Genomic DNA, 19,247 nt, shown 5'->3' with positions numbered 1-19,247 from the left:
ACCTTTCCCCGCCGCTGCTGCCCCCGCGGCCCCTCCCCCCAGCGTGACCGGTCCAATCCAGCTCCCCTCCCCGCTCCCGCCTCCCAGCTGTCCAGCCCTCCCCGACCCCTACTTAATGGCGGCCACTGCGGGGACAGGCGAGCAAGACCACTGACTCATTGTCAGTGAAATTGCTCTCCCACCCTCGCAGCTCCACCATTAAGTGAGGTGCCCCTGCCCCTGCACTCTTGAGTGTTGGTGATCGAGGCCCTCCTCCACCCGCAGGTTTCCCTGCGCCTCATCCCTGGCGGTCCAGTGGACCTCTGTCTCCTTTCTCTCACTCTGCTCCTTCACTCGTTTTTCTACCCTTTCTATCTTTCACCTTTCTGCACCTTTCTGCATCTCTGCTCTTTTGTGCCTTATTTCTGCCCATTTTCCCTTTCTCTCCCTCTGCTCCTTCACTCGTTTTCACTCGTTTTTCTACCCTTTCGATCTTTCACCTTTCTGCACCTCTGCTCTTTTGTGCCTTATTTCTGCCCATTTTCCCTTTCTCTCCCTCTGCTCCTTCACTCGTTTTCACTCATTTTTCTACCCTTTCTATCTTTCACCTTTCTGCTCTTTTCTGCATCTCTGCTCTTTTGTGCCTTATTTCTGCTTATTTTCCCTTTTTTCTTTATCCCTTCTTTCCCCCCTTTACCTTTCCCCGCCGCTGCTGCCCCCGCAGCCCCTCCCCCCCAGCGCGACCGGCCCAATCCAGCTCCCCTCCCCGCTCCCGCCTCCCAGCTGTCCAGCCCTCCCTGACCCCTACTTAATGGCGGCCACTGCGGGGACAGGCGAGCAAGACCACTGACTCATTGTCAGTGAAATTGCTCTCCCACCCTCGCAGCTCCACCATTAAGTGAGATGCCCCTGTCCCTGCTCTCTTGAGTGTTGGTGATCAAGGCCCTCCTCCACCCGCAGGTTTCCCTGCGCCTCATCCCTGGTGGTCCAGTGGACCTCTGTCTCCTTTCTCTCACTCTGCTCCTTCACTCGTTTTTCTACCCTTTCTATCTTTCACCTTTCTGCACCTTCCTGCATCTCTGCTCTTTTGTGCCTTATTTCTGCCCATTTTCCCTTTCTCTCCCTCTGCTCCTTCACTCGTTTTCACTCGTTTTTCTACCCTTTCTATCTTTCACCTTTCTGCACCTCTGCTCTTTTGTGCCTTATTTCTGCCCATTTTCCCTTTCTCTCCCTCTGCTCCTTCACTTGTTTTTCTACCCTTTCTATCTTTCAACTTTCTTCTCTTTTCTGCATCTCTGCTCTTTTGTGCCTTATTTCTGCTTATTTTCCCTTTTTTCTTTATCCCTTCTTTCCTCCCTTTACCTTTCCCCGCCGCTGCTACCCCGCGGCCCCTCCCCCCCCAGCGCGACCGGCCCAATCCAGCTCCCCTCCCCGCTCCCGCCTCCCAGCTGTCCAGTCCTCCCCGACCCCTACTTAATGGCGGCCACTGCGGGGACAGGCGAGCAAGACCACTGACTCATTGTCAGTGAAATTGCTCTCCCACCCTCGCAGCTCCACCATTAAGTGAGGTGCCCCTGCACTCTTGAGTGTTGGTGATCGAGTCCCTCCTCCACCCACAGGTTTCCCTGCGCCTCATCCCTGGTGGTCCAGTGGACCTCTGTCTCCTTTCTCTCACTCTGCTCCTTCACTCGTTTTTCTACCCTATCTTTCACCTTTCTGCACCTTTCTGCATCTCTGCTCTTTTGTGCCTTATTTCTGCCCATTTTCCCTTTCTCTCCCTCTGCTCCTTCACTCGTTTTCACTCGTTTTTCTACCCTTTCTATCTTTCACCTTTCTGCACCTCTGCTCTTTTGTGCCTTATTTCTGCCCATGCTCCCTTTCTCTCCCTCTGCTCCTTCACTCGTTTTTCTACCCTTTTTATCTTTCACCTTTCTGCTCTTTTCTGCATCTCTGCTCTTTTGTGCCTTATTTCTGCTTATTTTCCCTTTTTCTTTATCCCTTCTTTCCTCCCTTTACCTTTCCCCGCCTCTGCTGCCCCCACGGCCCCTCCCCCCCAGCACGACCGGCCCAATCCAGCTCCCCTCCCCGCTCCCGCCTCCCAGCTGTCCAGCCCTCCCCGGCCCCTACTTAATGGCGGCCACTGCGGGGACAGGCGAGCAAGACCACTGACTCATTGTCAGTGAAATTGCTCTCCCACCCTCGCAGCTCCACCATTAAGTGAGGTGCCCCTGCCCCTGCACTCTTGAATGTTGGTGATCGAGGCCCTCCTCCACCCGCAGGTTTCCCTGCGCCTCATCCCTGGTGGTCCAGTGGACCTCTGTTTCCTTTCTCTCACTCTGCTCCTTCACTCGTTTTTCTACCCTTTCTATCTTTCACCTTTCTGCACCTTTCTGCATCTCTGCTCTTTTGTGCCTTATTTCTGCCCATTTTCCCTTTCTCTCCCTCTGCTCCTTCACTCGTTTTCACTCGTTTTTCTACCCTTTCGATCTTTCACCTTTCTGCTCTTTTCTGCATCTCTGCTCTTTTGTGCCTTATTTCTGCTTATTTTCCCTTTTTTCTTTATCCCTTCTTTCCTCCCTTTACCTTTCCCCGCCGCTCCTGCCCCCGCGGCCCCTCCCCCCCAGCGCGACCGGCCCAATCCAGCTCCCCTCCCCGCTCCCGCCTCCCAGCTGTCCAGCCCTCCCCGACCCCTACTTAATGGCGGCCACTGCGGGGACAGGCGAGCAAGACCACTGACTCATTGTCAGTGAAATTGCTCTCCCACCCTCGCAGCTCCACCATTAAGTGAGGTGCCCCTGCCCCTGCACTCTTGAGTGTTGGTGATCGAGGCCCTCCTCCACCCGCAGGTTTCCCTGCGCCTCATCCCTGGTGGTCCAGTGGACCTCTGTCTCCTTTCTCTCACTCTGCTCCTTCACTCGTTTTTCTACCCTTTCTATCTTTCACCTTTCTGCACCTTTCTGCATCTCTGCTCTTTTGTGCCTTATTTCTGCCCATTTTCCCTTTCTCTCCCTCTGCTCCTTCACTCGTTTTCACTCGTTTTTCTACCCTTTCGATCTTTCACCTTTCTGCACCTCTGCTCTTTTGTGCCTTATTTCTGCCCATTTTCCCTTTCTCTCCCTCTGGTCCTTCACTCGTTTTCACTCGTTTTTCTACCCTTTCTATCTTTCACCTTTCTGCTCTTTTCTGCATCTCTGCTCTTTTGTGCCTTATTTCTGCTTATTTTCCCTTTTTTCTTTATCCCTTCTTTCCTCCCTTTACCTTTCCCCGCCGCTGCTGCCCCCGCGGCCCCTCCCCCCCAGCGCGACCGGCCCAATCCAGCTCCCCTCGCCCGCTCCCGCCTCCCAGCTGTCCAGCCCTCCCTGACCCCTACTTAATGGCGGCCACTGCGGGGACAGGCGAGCAAGACCACTGACTCATTGTCAGTGAAATTGCTCTCCCACCCTCGCAGCTCCACCATTAAGTGAGGTGCCCCTGTCCCTGCTCTCTTGAGTGTTGGTGATCAAGGCCCTCCTCCACCCGCAGGTTTCCCTGCGCCTCATCCCTGGTGGTCCAGTGGACCTCTGTCTCCTTTCTCTCACTCTGCTCCTTCACTCGTTTTTCTACCCTTTCTATCTTTCACCTTTCTGCACCTTTCTGCATCTCTGCTCTTTTGTGCCTTATTTCTGCCCATTTTCCCTTTCTATCCCTCTGCTCCTTCACTCGTTTTCACTCGTTTTTCTACCCTTTCTATCTTTCACCTTTCTGCACCTCTGCTCTTTTGTGCCTTATTTCTGCCCATTTTCCCTTTCTCTCCCTCTGCTCCTTCACTCGTTTTTCTACCCTTTCTATCTTTCACCTTTCTGCTCTTTTCTGCATCTCTGCTCTTTTGTGCCTTATTTCTGCTTATTTTCCCTTTTTTCTTTATCCCTTCTTTCCTCCCTTTACCTTTCCCCGCCGCTGCTACCCCGCGGCCCCTCCCCCCCCAGCGCGACCGGCCCAATCCAGCTCCCCTCCCCGCTCCCGCCTCCCAGCTGTCCAGTCCTCCCCGACCCCTACTTAATGGCGGCCACTGCGGGGACAGGCGAGCAAGACCACTGACTCATTGTCAGTGAAATTGCTCTCCCACCCTCGCAGCTCCACCATTAAGTGAGGTGCCCCTGCCCCTGCACTCTTGAGTGTTGGTGATCGAGTCCCTCCTCCACCCACAGGTTTCCCTGCGCCTCATCCCTGGTGGTCCAGTGGACCTCTGTCTCCTTTCTCTCACTCTGCTCCTTCACTCGTTTTTCTACCCTATCTTTCACCTTTCTGCACCTTTCTGCATCTCTGCTCTTTTGTGCCTTATTTCTGCCCATTTTCCCTTTCTCTCCCTCTGCTCCTTCACTCGTTTTCACTCGTTTTTCTACCCTTTCTATCTTTCACCTTTCTGCACCTCTGCTCTTTTGTGCCTTATTTCTGCCCATGCTCCCTTTCTCTCCCTCTGCTCCTTCACTCGTTTTTCTACCCTTTTTATCTTTCACCTTTCTGCTCTTTTCTGCATCTCTGCTCTTTTGTGCCTTATTTTTGCTTATTTTCCCTTTTTCTTTATCCCTTCTTTCCTCCCTTTACCTTTCCCCGCCGCTGCTGCCCCCGCGGCCCCTCCCCCCCAGCGCGACCGGCCCAATCCAGCTCCCCTCCCCGCTCCCGCCTCCCAGCTGTCCAGCCCTCCCCGACCCCTACTTAATGGCGGCCACTGCGGGGACAGGCGAGCAAGACCACTGACTCATTGTCAGTGAAATTGCTCTCCCACCCTCGCAGCTCCACCATTAAGTGAGGTGCCCCTGCCCCTGCACTCTTGAGTGTTGGTGATCGAGGCCCTCCTCCACCCGCAGGTTTTCCTGCGCCTCATCCCTGGTGGTCCAGTGGACCTCTGTCTCCTTTCTCTCACTCTGCTCCTTCACTCGTTTTTCTACCCTTTCTATCTTTCACCTTTCTGCACCTTTCTGCATCTCTGCTCTTTTGTGCCTTATTTCTGCCCATTTTCCCTTTCTCTCCCTCTGCTCCTTCACTCGTTTTTCTACCCTTTCGATCTTTCCCCTTTCTGCACCTCTGCTCTTTTGTGCCTTATTTCTGCCCATTTTCCCTTTCTCTCCCTCTGCTCCTTCACTCGTTTTCACTCGTTTTTCTACCCTTTGTATCTTTCACCTTTCTGCTCTTTTCTGCATCTCTGCTCGTTTGTGCCTTATTTCTGCTTATTTTCCCTTTTTTCTTTATCCCTTCTTTCCTCCCTTTACCTTTCCCCGCCGCTGCTGCCCCCGTGGCCCCTCCCCCCCAGCGCGACCGACCCAATCCAGCTCCCCTCCCCGCTCCCGCCTCCCAGCTGTCCAGCCCTACCCGACCCCTACTTAATGGCGGCCACTGCGGGGACAGGCGAGCAAGACCACTGACTCATTGTCAGTTAAAGTGCTCTCCCACCCTCGCAGCTCCACCATTAAGTGAGGTGCCCCTGCCCCTGCACTCTTGAGTGTTGGTGATCGAGGCCCTCCTCCACCCGCAGGTTTCCCTGCGCCTCATCCCTGGTGGTCCAGTGGACCTCTGTCTCCTTTCTCTCACTCTGCTCCTTCACTCGTTTTTCTACCCTTTCTATCTTTCACCTTTCTGCACCTTTCTGCATCTCTGCTCTTTTGTGCCTTATTTCTGCCCATTTTCCCTTTCTCTCCCTCTGCTCCTTCACTCGTTTTTCTACCCTTTCTATCTTTCACCTTACTGCTCTTTTCTGCATCTCTGATCTTTTGTGCCTTATTTCTGCTTATTTTCCCTTTTTTCTTTATCCCTTCTTTCCTCCCTTTACCTTTCCCCGCCGCTGCTGCCCCCGCGGCCCCTCCCCCCCAGCGCGACCGGCCCAATCCAGCTCCCCTCCCCGCTCCCGCCTCCCAGCTGTCCAGCCCTCCCCGACCCCTACTTAATGGCGGCCACTGCGGGGACAGGCGAGCAAGACCACTGACTCATTGTCAGTGAAATTGCTCTCCCACCCTCGCAGCTCCACCATTAAGTGAGGTGCCCCTGTCCCTGCTCTCTTGAGTGTTGGTGATCAAGGCCCTCCTCCACCCGCAGGTTTCCCTGCGCCTCATCCCTGGTGGTCCAGTGGACCTCTGTCTCCTTTCTCTCACTCTGCTCCTTCACTCGTTTTTCTACCCTTTCTATCTTTCACCTTTCTGCACCTTTCTGCATCTCTGCTCTTTTGTGCCTTATTTCTGCCCATTTTCCCTTTCTCTCCCTCTGCTCCTTCACTCGTTTTCACTCGTTTTTCTACCCTTTCTATCTTTCACCTTTCTGCACCTCTGCTCTTTTGTGCCTTATTTCTGCCCATGTTCCCTTTCTCTCCCTCTGCTCCTACACTCGTTTTTCTACCCTTTTTATCTTTCACCTTTCTGCTCTTTTCTGCATCTCTGCTCTTTTGTGCCTTATTTCTGCTTATTTTCCCTTTTTTCTTTATCCCTTCTTTCCTCCCTTTACCTTTCCCCGCCGCTGCTGCCCCCACGGCCCCTCCCCCCCCAGCACGACTGGCCCAATCCAGCTCCCCTCCCCGCTCCCGCCTCCCAGCTGTCCAGCCCTCCCCGGCCCCTACTTAATGGCGGCCACTGTGGGGACAGGCGAGCAAGACCACTGACTCATTGTCAGTGAAATTGCTCTCCCACCCTCGAAGCTCCACCATTAAGTGAGGTGCCCCTGCCCCTGCACTCTTGAGTGTTGGTGATCGAGGCCCTCCTCCACCCGCAGGTTTCCCTGCGCCTCATCCCTGCTGGTCCAGTGGACCTCTGTCTCCTTTCTCTCACTCTGCTCCTTCACTCGTTTTTCTACCCTTTCTATCTTTCACCTTTCTGCACCTTTCTGCATCTCTGCTCTTTTGTGCCTTATTTCTGCCCATTTTCCCTTTCTCTCCCTCTGCTCCTTCACTCGTTTTCACTCGTTTTTCTACCCTTTCTATCTTTCACCTTTCTGCACCTCTGCTCTTTTGTGCCTTATTTCTGCCCATTTTCCCTTTCTCTCCCTCTGCTCCTTCACTCGTTCTCACTCTTTTTCTACCCTTTCTATCTTTCACCTTTCTGCTCTTTTCTGCATCTCTGCTCTTTTGTGCCTTATTTCTGCTTATTTTCCCTTTTTTCTTTATCCCTTCTTTCCTCCCTTTACCTTTCCCCGCCGCTGCTGCCCCCGCGGCCCCTCCCCCCCAGCGCGACCGGCCCAATCCAGCTCCCCTCCCCGCTCCCGCCTCCCAGCTGTCCAGTCCTCCCCGACCCCTACTTAATGGCGGCCACTGCGGGGACAGGCGAGCAAGACCACTGACTCATTGTCAGTGAAATTGCTCTCCCACCCTCGCAGCTCCACCATTAAGTGAGGTGCCCCTGCCCCTGCACTCTTGAGTGTTGGTGATCAAGGCCCTCCTCCACCCACAGGTTTCCCTGCGCCTCATCCCTGGTGGTCCAGTGGACCTCTGTCTCCTTTCTCTCACTCTGCTCCTTCACTCGTTTTTCTACCCTATCTTTCACCTTTCTGCACCTTTCTGCATCTCTGCTCTTTTGTGCCTTATTTCTGCCCATTTTCCCTTTCTCTCCCTCTGCTCCTTCACTCGTTTTCACTCGTTTTTCTACCCTTTCTATCTTTCACCTTTCTGCACCTCTGCTCTTTTGTGCCTTATTTCTGCCCATTTTCCCTTTCTCTCCCTCTGCTCCTTCACTCGTTTTCACTCGTTTGTCTACCCTTTCTATCTTTCACCTTTCTGCTCTTTTCTGCATCTCTGCTCTTTTGTGCCTTATTTCTGCTTATTTTCCCTTTTTTATTTATCCCTTCTTTCCTCCCGTTACCTTTCCCCGCCGCTACTGCCCCCGCGGCCCCACCCCCCAGCGCAACCGGCCCAATCCAGCTCCCCTCCCCGCTCCCGCCTCCCAGCTGTCCAGTCCTCCCCGACCCCTTCTTAATGGCGGCCACTGCGGGGACAGGCGAGCAAGACCACTGACTCATTGTCAGTGAAATTGCTCTCCCACGCCGCTGGTGCACCGAAGGCGCGTCAAAGGCAAGCACGTCTGCGCCCGTCTGCGACCCGTCCGCGATGAGCACCAGGAAACCTGGACCTCCGCCCCGCCAACGCTACGACCCAGCAGCACTCCACGCACTCAACCCAGGCTGCAACAACAACTGCAAGCTAGCATCACCAGCCGACACCCATGGACCCTTCAGCTGTCACCGCTGCCGGCACACCTGCAGCACCGCCAAGAACACGGATCCAGCACAACCCACCCACAAGAACACAACCGAACCGAAGACCCTGCAATGCATCCTCCTCAACGTCCGATCCCTCCACAAACACGCCACAGAAATCTGGGACCTCCTCGACAGCACCACCCCGGACGTAGCATTCTTCACCGAAACCTGGACCAACACCACCTCGGGACCGGACATCGCCATCACCATCCCCCAAGGATACAAGATCTCTAGGAAGGACCGCCCCACCCACCCAGGAGGAGGAATTGCCATCGTCCACAAATCCAGCCTCCGCCTGAGCACACTCCCTGACGAGTCCACAGAACTGATGGAACACCTTCACTTCAAGATACTGGCCAGCCCCACCGCCGCCCTCCGAGGAACCCTCATCTACCGACCCCCTGGACCCCGCGGACCCTTCGCCAACTCCATCATGGACATTATCTCCTCGCAGGCCATCGCATCCACCAACTACACCCTGCTGGGAGACCTCAACTTCCACCTCGACAATCAACTGGACCCCAACACCACATGCCTCCTGGACAACCTCCACAACATTGGACTCCACCAGATCGTGACCGAGCCCACACACTCAGCAGGACACACCCTCGACCCCCTCTTCACTACAGGAAACTCCATCACCTTCAGCCACACCACCAAACTCCCATGGACCGACCATCGTTGCGTCCACTTCACCTTCAGAACACCCACCATCCACAGACACCAGCACCTGCTTCCACAAAGAAACTGGACCAAAATCACCGACGACCAGCTCACCTCCTCACTCAACAACTCCACCCCAACCATCGCGGAAAACGACGACCCCAACACCGCAGCCCGAACCCTGCATAGATGGATCTCGGACAGCACCAACACCATAGCCCCCCTCAAGAAAAACAACAATACCCGTGCAAAGAAAGCCAGATGGTTTACCATCGAAATTCGAGAATCCAGGCGCACATGCCGCCGCCTCAAAAAGGCCTGGAGAAACACCAAATCCACAGAAGCCCACAACAACTTCAGAGCCGCCACCAACGCCCACCATCAACTCATCAGAGAAACGAGGAAAAAAGCGATTGAAGACAGAATCTCCACCCACGCACAAAACAGCAAGGAACTCTTCAGCATCATCAAGGAGTTCGCCCAACCCACCAGCGAGTCTACCGACATCCCTCCCTCACAAGACCTCTGCGACAAACTCAGCACCTTTTTCCACCACAAAATCAAGAGCATCTACGACAACTTCGACGAAGATAACCATCACACTGAACCCTCACCAACCACCCCCGACACCCGGAAACCAGCGATTGATGACTGGACAGCCCTCACCACCGAAGACACACTGAAGACAATGAAGTTAATCCACTCAGGGGCCCCCACGGACCCCTGCCCCCACCACATCTTCAACAGAGCCGCCGACACTATCGCACCCATGCTCCGCCACACCATCAACCGCTTCCTGGCGACCGCCTCGTTCCCCGACGACTGGAAACACGCCGAGGTGAACCCCCTCCTAAGGAAACCCTAAGCGGACCCCACCGACCTCGAAAACTACAGACCCATCTCCCTGCTCCCGTTCCCAGCGAAAGTCATCGAGAAAGCCATCAACAGCCAACTCGCCACATTCATTGAAGAACACAACATCCTCGACTCCTCCCAATCCGGCTTCAGAAAAAACCACAGTACGGAAACCGCCCTCCTCGCCGCAACAGACGACATCCGCACCCTACTGGACAAAGGAGAAACAGTAGCCCTCATCCTCCTCGACCTATTAGCGGCGTTCGACACAGTCTCCCACCGCACCCTAATACGCAGACTCTACGACGCAGGAATCCAGGACAAGGCCCTCGACTGGATCTGCTCCTTCCTCTCCGGCAGGACGCAGCGGGTCAGACTCCCCCTTTCCTTTCGGACCCCACACCTACCACCTGCGGAGTCCCCCAGGGCTCCTCCCTCAGCCCGACGCTCTTCAGCGTCTACATGGCTCCACTTGCCCCCATCGTCAGAACCTACGGACTCAACATCATGTCATATGCAGACGACACCCAGCTCATCCTCTCCCTATCCAACGAGCCCAACACCACCAGACGCAACTTTCGAGAAGGCATGGAAGCCGTCGCCAAATGGATGAAAAACAGCTGCCTACAACTAAACACCAACAAAACAGAAGTAGTCATCATGGGCCCAAACCCCGACGCCTGGAGCGACACCTGGTGGCCCACCGCCCTCGGAAACCCGCCAACCCCCACAGACCACGCACGCAACCTGGGAATCATCCTGGACTCCGAGCTCAAAATGGACCGTCAGATCAACTCTGTCTCATCTTCCTGCTTCCACACCCTCCGCCTCCTTCGTAAGACCTTCAAATGGATCCCCCTCGAACACCGAAAGACAGTCACTCACGCCCTGGTCACCAGCAGACTCGACTACGGCAACGCACTCTACGCCGGAATAAACAAAAACCTCATCTGCAAGCTACAGAACATCCAGAATGCCGCCGCAAGACTGGTCCTCAACCTGCCAAAACACTGCCACATCTCCCAGAACCTGCGCACACTCCACTGGCTTCCCGTCGAGGCGAGAATCACCTTTAAGATGCTCACCCACGCACACAAGGCCCTCCACGGCACCGGACCAGCATACCTGAACAGCCGACTCAAATTCCACGCACCCCAAAGGAGCCTACGATCAGCCCAGCTCTCCTACGCCGTGGTCCCCCGCACCAGAAAGACCAGATTGGGAGGCCGCTCCTTCTCCTTCCTCGCGGTCAAAGCATGGAACGCCCTTCCGCTCCACCTCAGACAGACAACATCGCTCACCATCTTCGCAAGAAACCTCAAAGCCTGGCACTTCGACAGACCCCCTCCTTGATGGAATGGAATCTGCACCTCCCCCCCCCCCCCCTAGTGCCTTGAGACCCTTACGGGTGAGTAGTCGCGCTTTAACAAACCACTGATTGATTGATTGAACGCAGTGGTCGCAGCTTTAGCTCTGGTGGAATGAGCTCAAAACTCCTCAGGAGGTTGCTTCTTGGCCAGTGCACAGCAGATTGTGATGCAGATCCACCCAGAACTCTTTTGTGTGGTCAAGATATGCAGACAACGCTCTTTTTGGGCCCAGACAGTGGAGTCGCTTCTCTTCTTTAGAGGGATGTGGAGAAGCATAAAAGGTAGGCAAGGTGAGAAATTGGCATACATGAAAAAGGAGTGACCACTCTGTCAGGATAGACAGAGGTAAGGCAACTAAGATAAAGCCTGAAGCTCACTCACTCTACAGGCAGATGTAATTGCCATAAGGAAGGCTGTTTTCAATGCGAGAAGCCCCGAGGGGACAACTGTATAGAGGCCCTAAGGGATTGCACATGAAAAACGTCAAAACCAAATTAAGGTGCCACTGAACAACCAGGGATATGCCCTGCTGTTTCAGCATGTCAAGAGGCGCGGGCCTCTTGACAACGTGTCCACAATCCCACCCTGCCCAGTTTGTTGCAGTACCAAGTGGAGGTGGTGGTGTTGGAACACTTGTACCAGCCTTCCCCTGATGGAGAGCAGAAAGGCTCTAAATGCCAGTCTGATTGAACAGATAATCAACAGGTTGATGTGGAGTCTTGATTCCGCCAGAGACCAGAGTCCTATGATCGCCACCTCTCCCAGATTGCTGCCCCATCATAGGAGTGACATCTGTCACAACTGTGAGATCTGGTTGGGGAAGGGAGAGGAGTCTGCCTCTGACCCAATTGCGTTTTTTTGGTCCTCACTGCAGATCGTTCACAGTTCCCTCCAAGATCTGGGCCAGGTCGGAGAGATTCACCTGATGCTGCACCCACTGGAACTTCAGGTCCCACTGCAGAGCCCGCATGTGTCATCTGGCATGTGTCGCCAGCAAGATGCAGGAAGCCATGAGGCCCGGCAGCCTCAGTCAGTCTCACAGAAACCCAGGATAGAGGCGGAAACATCAGTATCATAGCTTGAATATCCTGGACTCACCGATCAGGAGGATAAGCCCGAAACTGCACGCTCCAGAAAAGCTCAGATAAAAAGGAGCATCTGAGAGGGAGTTGGGTGTGACTTTGGCACGTAGATAATGAACCCCAACGTGGAAGCTGTTGCAGTTGAAGTGGGGGAGGGGGATTGAGGGGGGTTCAGACTGACCAGACTGCTGGTCATCCGACTCACGAGGTCTGTGGGTACCATGCCCAAGTCCACGGAGAGGCTGGGGAGCATGTGCAGCGATGTGGCTAGCTGGGAATTGTCACTACTTGAAGCCCATTCTGTAGCCACAAAAGGGAGATTGGGGTAAACATGGGACAGCAGAAAGGTCTAAGGACATGGACATAGCACAAGAATCCTTAAAGCACTCTAGCACCAAATCTGCCTGGTCTCCCAAGAGACGGATGCCATCAAAGGACATCTCCATAAGGGAATCTTCGACATCCTCCCTGAGAAGCCAGTTACCCTCAGCCAGGCATGGCGCTTAAGGGCCATTGTTGTGGAAATTGCTCAAATCGGTTGTGTCAACTCGGGAGAGACACAGCAAAGTTCACTATTCAATGCAATCAATGACAACTTGGAAAAGTACAGCCCAGACCTCCTCCGGGACCTGTGGCAGCACTTGCGTAACCGTATCCTAAAAAGCATGGGAATAATGCCTCAAGAGGTGTGCAGTGTCCACAGACTGCAATGCCACACTGGTGATTGAACACATCTTCCCCAATGAATCCAGCCTCTTGGATTCCCTATCCAGGGGTGCAGTAGGGAAAGCACTTTGGGAGCACCAAGCTCTCAGATGTAGGGTGTTGCTTGAGGAAGTTTGTCCCCAGGTGCGGAATGATGATGGCGGCAGAAATAGTCAACCCAAAGCCCCTGTGCTAGTTTTGGACAAGCTACCCAAAAGGACCATAGTGAGGGAGTCACAGAATGTGAGTAAGGCTTCCAATGCCTAGCTCACAAGACTAATGCTTAGGCTCCGATATAGGAGCCAAGGCTGCTGATAGCCAGAGGCATGCAACACCATCCGGCTCAGTGTCGGAGTTGGGGTTGACCATGGGGGTGGCAGATCCAGGAGCATCGGCACTGGGGAAAGATGAGATGGCATGACCAGCCCTGCAGGATCCCTGGGGCCCCGTCTGACTCCGAGGGGCCCCAAGGCACATCAACTGGGTCAGGTAACCCAAATATGGGGCACATGGCCTCATAGAATTACTTCAGTTGGGCTGGTGTCGCTCCAGTCTTTAGAAATTCAAGAGGCAAATAGCCAGCTCAGATGCAGGTTCTAGGGAGCGAGGCCGATAATGCAGAGGATCCCTTATCTCGTCGGCCGATGGACAAGAAGTCAAAGAGTGCTTCGACTTCTTGAACTTAATGAACAAGATATTTACCTTCGGTTAAAAAAAATTGTGGTAGATACAGTATCTGCCTGTGGATCACCTTTTGAATTACCCCAATGCGCAACATTCCACGGAAACTTTTCTCCTCAGCTCTCCCACATCAACGAGGACGTCACAATGGAACGGCTCGTACGAGACTCAGCATAGCCATAAGAAGACCTTGTTAGCATGCTGACATCAGTTCCACCCATTATTTCCATGCCTTCAAGGCAAACTGGTGAACTGACAACATTTTCACACATATACACAGTATAAAAACACAATGAAATTCTAAATCAAAGACATTTCCTAGTGCCAAGTATCCCATGATTCCAACAATAAATCAAATAAAAATACACATTAACTACTTTTCGGTATAAGGAGACAAATGACAGGGAGGCGCGTGGGTCAGTGAGTAAGCTACAAGCAGATACTGTATCCACCAAAAAAAGTGTTACAGAAGGTAAGTAACTTGTTCGATGGCTACTCTGCCTGTGGATTCCTCACCTTTTGAATTGAATCCCCAAGCCTACCTGCCTATACCAAAAAATCCTGGAGCACCCAGCGAGCAAAATGGCCATCCCTCCTCACCTCTGAATCCATGCAATAGTGCTTTGCAAAAGTGTGGCGGGAGGCCCAAGTTGCCGCCTTGCAGATGTCTACCACAAGGACATCTCTAGCCTAAGCAAAAGAAGACTGGTAGAATGAGCGCGATTCCCTTCAGGCGGCTCCTTCTTGGCCAAGGTGTAGCAGATCTTGATCCACAGGATGAGCCACCTGGACAGCGTTCTCTTGTGGACAGCCTTGCCCTTTATCCTGCCCACATAACCAATGAAGAGTTGATCATCCAACCTGTAGTCCTTGGTTCTGTCCAAGTAGAAGCTGATCGCCCTCTTGGGATCCAGGTGATGAAGTCTCTCCTCCTTAGAACCGTGAGGGGGAGGGTAGAAAGTGGGTAAGGTGATGGACTGCCCAAGTGGAAAGGAGTGACCACCTTAGGCAGGAAAGCAGCTCTGGTCCTAAGAACCATCTTATCCACATGGAATGATGTAAAAGGTGGCTTGGAGCCAAGAGCCTGCAATTAACTCATCCTCCTAGAGGAAGTGATTGCAACCAAAAATATAGTTTTAAAGGTAGAAACCTTAAGGGACAACTATGTAATGGTTCAAAAGTTGAACCCATCAAGAATGTGAGAACCAAATTCAAATCCCACTGAGGCATGATAAAAGGAGTGGGAGGAAACCTATTAGTGATACCGTTAATGAAACCGATAAAAGCAGACAGGAAGCCCTCAACAGTAGCTGCTGCACAACCCTGTGGTGCTAGGGAAAGAGAGAAACTCAGATAAATGGGCCTGAAAAGGATCAATTGATCTCTCTTCGCATGATTTAATAAACTTGGCCCACCTACAAGAATAGACCGTTTTGGTGGAGTGTCCTCTGGCTGATAATATAGCATCCACCACATCCGGAGGAAGAGAGAAAGAACTCAGGTTGCCCCGTTCAATCTCCAGGCATGAAGGTGCAGGCTCTGGAGGTGGGGGTTTAGAACCTGCCCCTGCAACTGCAAGAGGTCTGCCTTGAGAGGGAGATGGAGTGGAGGGTACAATGAGACGCAAAGGAGGTCTGTGTACCTTTGCGGCCAATCTGGGTCGATCAATATGATTTGGGCCCGGTCTTGGCGAATCTTCCTCAGAACTCAAGGAATCAAGGGTATGGGAGGAAACGCGTAAAGAAGCCGTGAGCCCCAATCTAACTGAAACGCGTCCCCCAATGCTTCCCGCGTCAGAGACTGGAGAATGCGGGGCAGTGTGGGTTCTCGTGAGTGGAAAACAGGTCGAATTGAGGAAACCTCCTCATCCTGAAAATGTGAAGAACCACCTCCGGATGGAGACGCCACGCCTGATCGGCCAAATACTGCCGACCAAGACTTTCCGCACACATATTCAGATCTCTGGCCAGATGATTTGCGATTACGCTAATCTGATGGTCCTGAGCCCAGGATCAGAGTCGCAGAGCCTCTCTGCAGAGCAGATACGACCCTGCTCCTCCCTGCTTGTTGATGTACCACAAATCGCTGTAGTGTTGTCCGTTAAGACCTCAACCTACCACCCGGAACAGAGGAAGGCCTTGAGAGCCAGATGTCTTACCCACAAATCCAGAAAATTGATGTGAAACAATCTTTCCTCTGGAGACCAAAGACCTCCAGATCCCCCAGTTGGGCTTCCCACCCTAGAGTGGAGGCATCCATTATCACTGTGGCCACCGGAGAAGGAGGTTGAAACTGCTTCCCTTGAGACAGGTTGCCTGGAACCCTCTAACACAGCAGATACGCTGCAGTCTCTCTGGAGATTTAGACCACCTCTTCAAGATCTCCACTGTGTTGAAACCACTGCCTGCGGAGGCAACACTGGAGGGTCCACCTACGCCAGTGTGCATGGTTGACCAACAGTATGCAGGAAGCAAACAGACCGAGCAGGCACAAGAACTTCAGGACTGGAATAGCTGCTCCATCCTGAAAAAACAGTGGAATCAACCTGGATGTCTTGAATCCTCTGAAGAGGCACAACTTACAGTAGCGTTCAGTACTGTCTCTATGAACAGGTTATGCTGAGAAGGCACCAGGTGAGATTTGGGTACATTTATCAAAAACCCCAACTCAAACAGTTGTTTTACTAGAAAATGAGGCAACACTATCCCTGGCAACTTTGCTTTAAATAGACAGTTGTCCAACTAGGGAAAAACAGGAATAACGGACACTCTGAGATGTGCTGCCACCACCGCCATCACCTTTGTGAGGACCTGAGGTGCAGAAGTTAGGCCAAACGGAAGGACAGCAAACTGGTAGTGTTAAGACTCCATCGTAAAACGAAGATACTTTCGATGCTACTTCAGAATGGGAATGGGAAAATACACATCCTGTAAATCGATCGAAGCAATGCAGGCTTCCTTCTCTAGTGCAAGAAGAACCTGAGCCTGGGTCAACATTTTGAATTGCTCATGTTTAAGGAAAAAATTAAAAAACCCTGGGTTGAGGACTGGCTGTAAACGACCGTCCTTTTTGAGAAGCAGAAACTACCAGGAGTAGCATCCTTGACCCCCTTCCTCCTCCAGAACCACCTCAATCGTTTGCAGCAATGGCAGAACCTCCTACTGGAGAAGCACAAAAGCCCAGATGGGAAGGGAAAGGAGAGAGGGAACTCCCAGAAGGATAGGGCATACCACGTCTCCATGATGTTCAACACCCAGAGATCTGTAGTAACAGACCTCCAATGCTGTAGAAAATGTGACACCCGTCCTCCCACGGGACGAGTATGCTCTAGGGTGGTGGAGTTCGAGCTACTTCCCTGCCATGCCAGCTGGAGGGGCAGAAGAGGACGAGGAGGCGGAGAAGAAGGAGACTTGCTGTCATGCAGCACCCCGCAGAAAACCTCTGCCCTTTCCCCTGTAGGACCTGTACAAGGGATTTGCTTGCTGCTGTGGCTGTTGCCTGGCACAAAAGAACATGTTTCTTCCAAAGCCAAGAAACTTGCAGAACTGCCCAAAGCTCCTGGGTTGAGACTGAAGCCCCAGAGATATCCCTGTAGCTTTACTATCTTTAAAGCGCTGCAGCATCTAATCCGCCTTAGGCCCAAACAGGAGAGATCCATCAAAAGGCTAATCCAGCAACAAAGCCAGACGATCCGATCGCCCTGGCTGCTGAACTGGCCTTGTTCAAACCAAATTGTATCACTTGGCAGACAGCAGCTTGGGCATCTGACAGCATCTATGAGAAATGCCCTTATACTACCTCAGGCAACTTTGGAACAACCTCCCTGGCTGAGTTCATGAGGGCATGGATGTAGCGACCCAAAAGGCATGTGGCATTTGTGGACCTGAGGGCTATACTCACTGACGAGAACACCTTCTTTGCCAATCGCTTCATGCGCTTTGATTCCCTATCGACAGGAGTAAATGGGAAAGACCCTGCAGACAGCCTCGAAGAACACAATGCCTGGACCACCAAGCTTTCCGGCAAAGTATGGGCAGACAAGAAAGCAGTATCCCCTGGACCCACCTTGTACCTCCTTACGACGGTCCTGGAACCACAGGAGTGGACATCGGCTTCTGCCAGAGATCGAGAATGGGCTCTGTCAATGCCTCATTGAAGGGAAGTAAAGGCTCTGAAACAGAGGAAGGGGAATGGAGCACCTCCATCGGAAAATTACACCTCAACTCAGCTTTAGGAAGAGGCAACACCAATCTGAAACCTTTCCGATTAGTGCAAAAACAACAGTTGAGGGACAGAATGCAGACAATGTCATACATTCACCCCAGTACAGAGATCTGATCCTGAATCCATTGTTGTTTTGCTTATCATGCCATTCCAGTTTGAACCCAGCATGATGCAAATCAGTCTTGACCCTGTGCCTCATAGGAACAGTCCAGCCCGAACTGTCAAGCCAGGTCCTCCCTGGACTGGAAACAAGCATCCTAGGACCGGTTTCGGGGTTGCACCCCTCTTCAGCCAGGATAGCTTGATTCCAGTGGCATGGAGAGCACGGGACCCACATCTGGGCATACCCGTACCACTCGGGGTGACAAATGCAAAAACAAAAGTTGATGGACAGAATGCAGAACAATGTCATACATTCACCCCAGTACAGAGATCTGGACCTGAACCCTTTGTTTATTTGCTCACCATGCCATTCCAGTTTGAACCCAGCCATATGAAAATCAGTCTTGAACCTGTGCCTCATGGGAACAGTCCAGTCCAAACTGCCAAGCCAGGTCCTCCCTGGACTGGTTTTGGCGTAGCACTTTTCACCCTAAGTGGGATGGGTATGCCCAGACGTGGGTCTCTTGCTCACTGTGCCACTGGATTCAAGCTAGCTTGGCTGATGAAGGGTAAAACCCAGAAACCGGTCACAGAATGCTTGTTTCCGGTCCAGGAAGGACCAGGCTTGGCAGTTCGGTCTGGACTGTTCCCATGAGGCACAGGGTCAAGACTGATTTGCATATGGTTGGGTCTAAACTGGGGTGGCATGGTGAGCAAAAGAACGATGGATTCAACCCAGATCTCTTGACTGGGGGTGAATGTATGATTTATTCAGCATTCCGTCCATCATTTGTTTGCGTAGCCTTTCTGATTAAAGCATAAGTGGTCACCTCCAGCACCCGTAAGTCTTTTGGTGAAGAAAGCTCCCACTCAGGAGAAGTGTCCAGGCCACTAGCCTGCTGCAAGCTCTCAAAATCCAGGCAGGATCTACAATCTCTCCTTCCTCAGCCCCTGCATGTTCCTCCTGGTACTCTTCTTCCTCCAACAGCTGTTGAGCCTCTCTTCGAGACCTCATCCTCGGAACTGGCGTCGGCAGTGCCAGATATGACACCAGTGACTTCTGGATCGGCAAAGGAATGTCCACAGGAACAGGAGTTGAATCCGCTCGAGGTTGAGTCGACGCCGGTGCAGAACGAGACAGCACCGGTGCTGGAGGAGCTCGACCGTCCAAGGACTGCAACAACATCGAAAATCTTGGTGTCGGAAGAGGCCAATTCCGTGGAGCCAAAGGCACGAGTAGTGCCTTGGGAAAGTTAGGTGGCAACCCTTCCAGGGAATATGCCAACTGACCCATGGGGCCAACAGGTGCCCTAGTAGGGTTTACCACTCTGCAAACAAGCAAAAAATCTCATTTAAAAAAAGTGACTGATCC

Source organism: Lissotriton helveticus, chromosome 9 (assembly GCF_964261635.1).
Source record: "Lissotriton helveticus chromosome 9, aLisHel1.1, whole genome shotgun sequence".
Taxonomy (NCBI): Eukaryota; Metazoa; Chordata; class Amphibia; order Caudata; family Salamandridae; genus Lissotriton; species Lissotriton helveticus.
Note: the sequence above shows the minus strand (reverse complement) of the source record.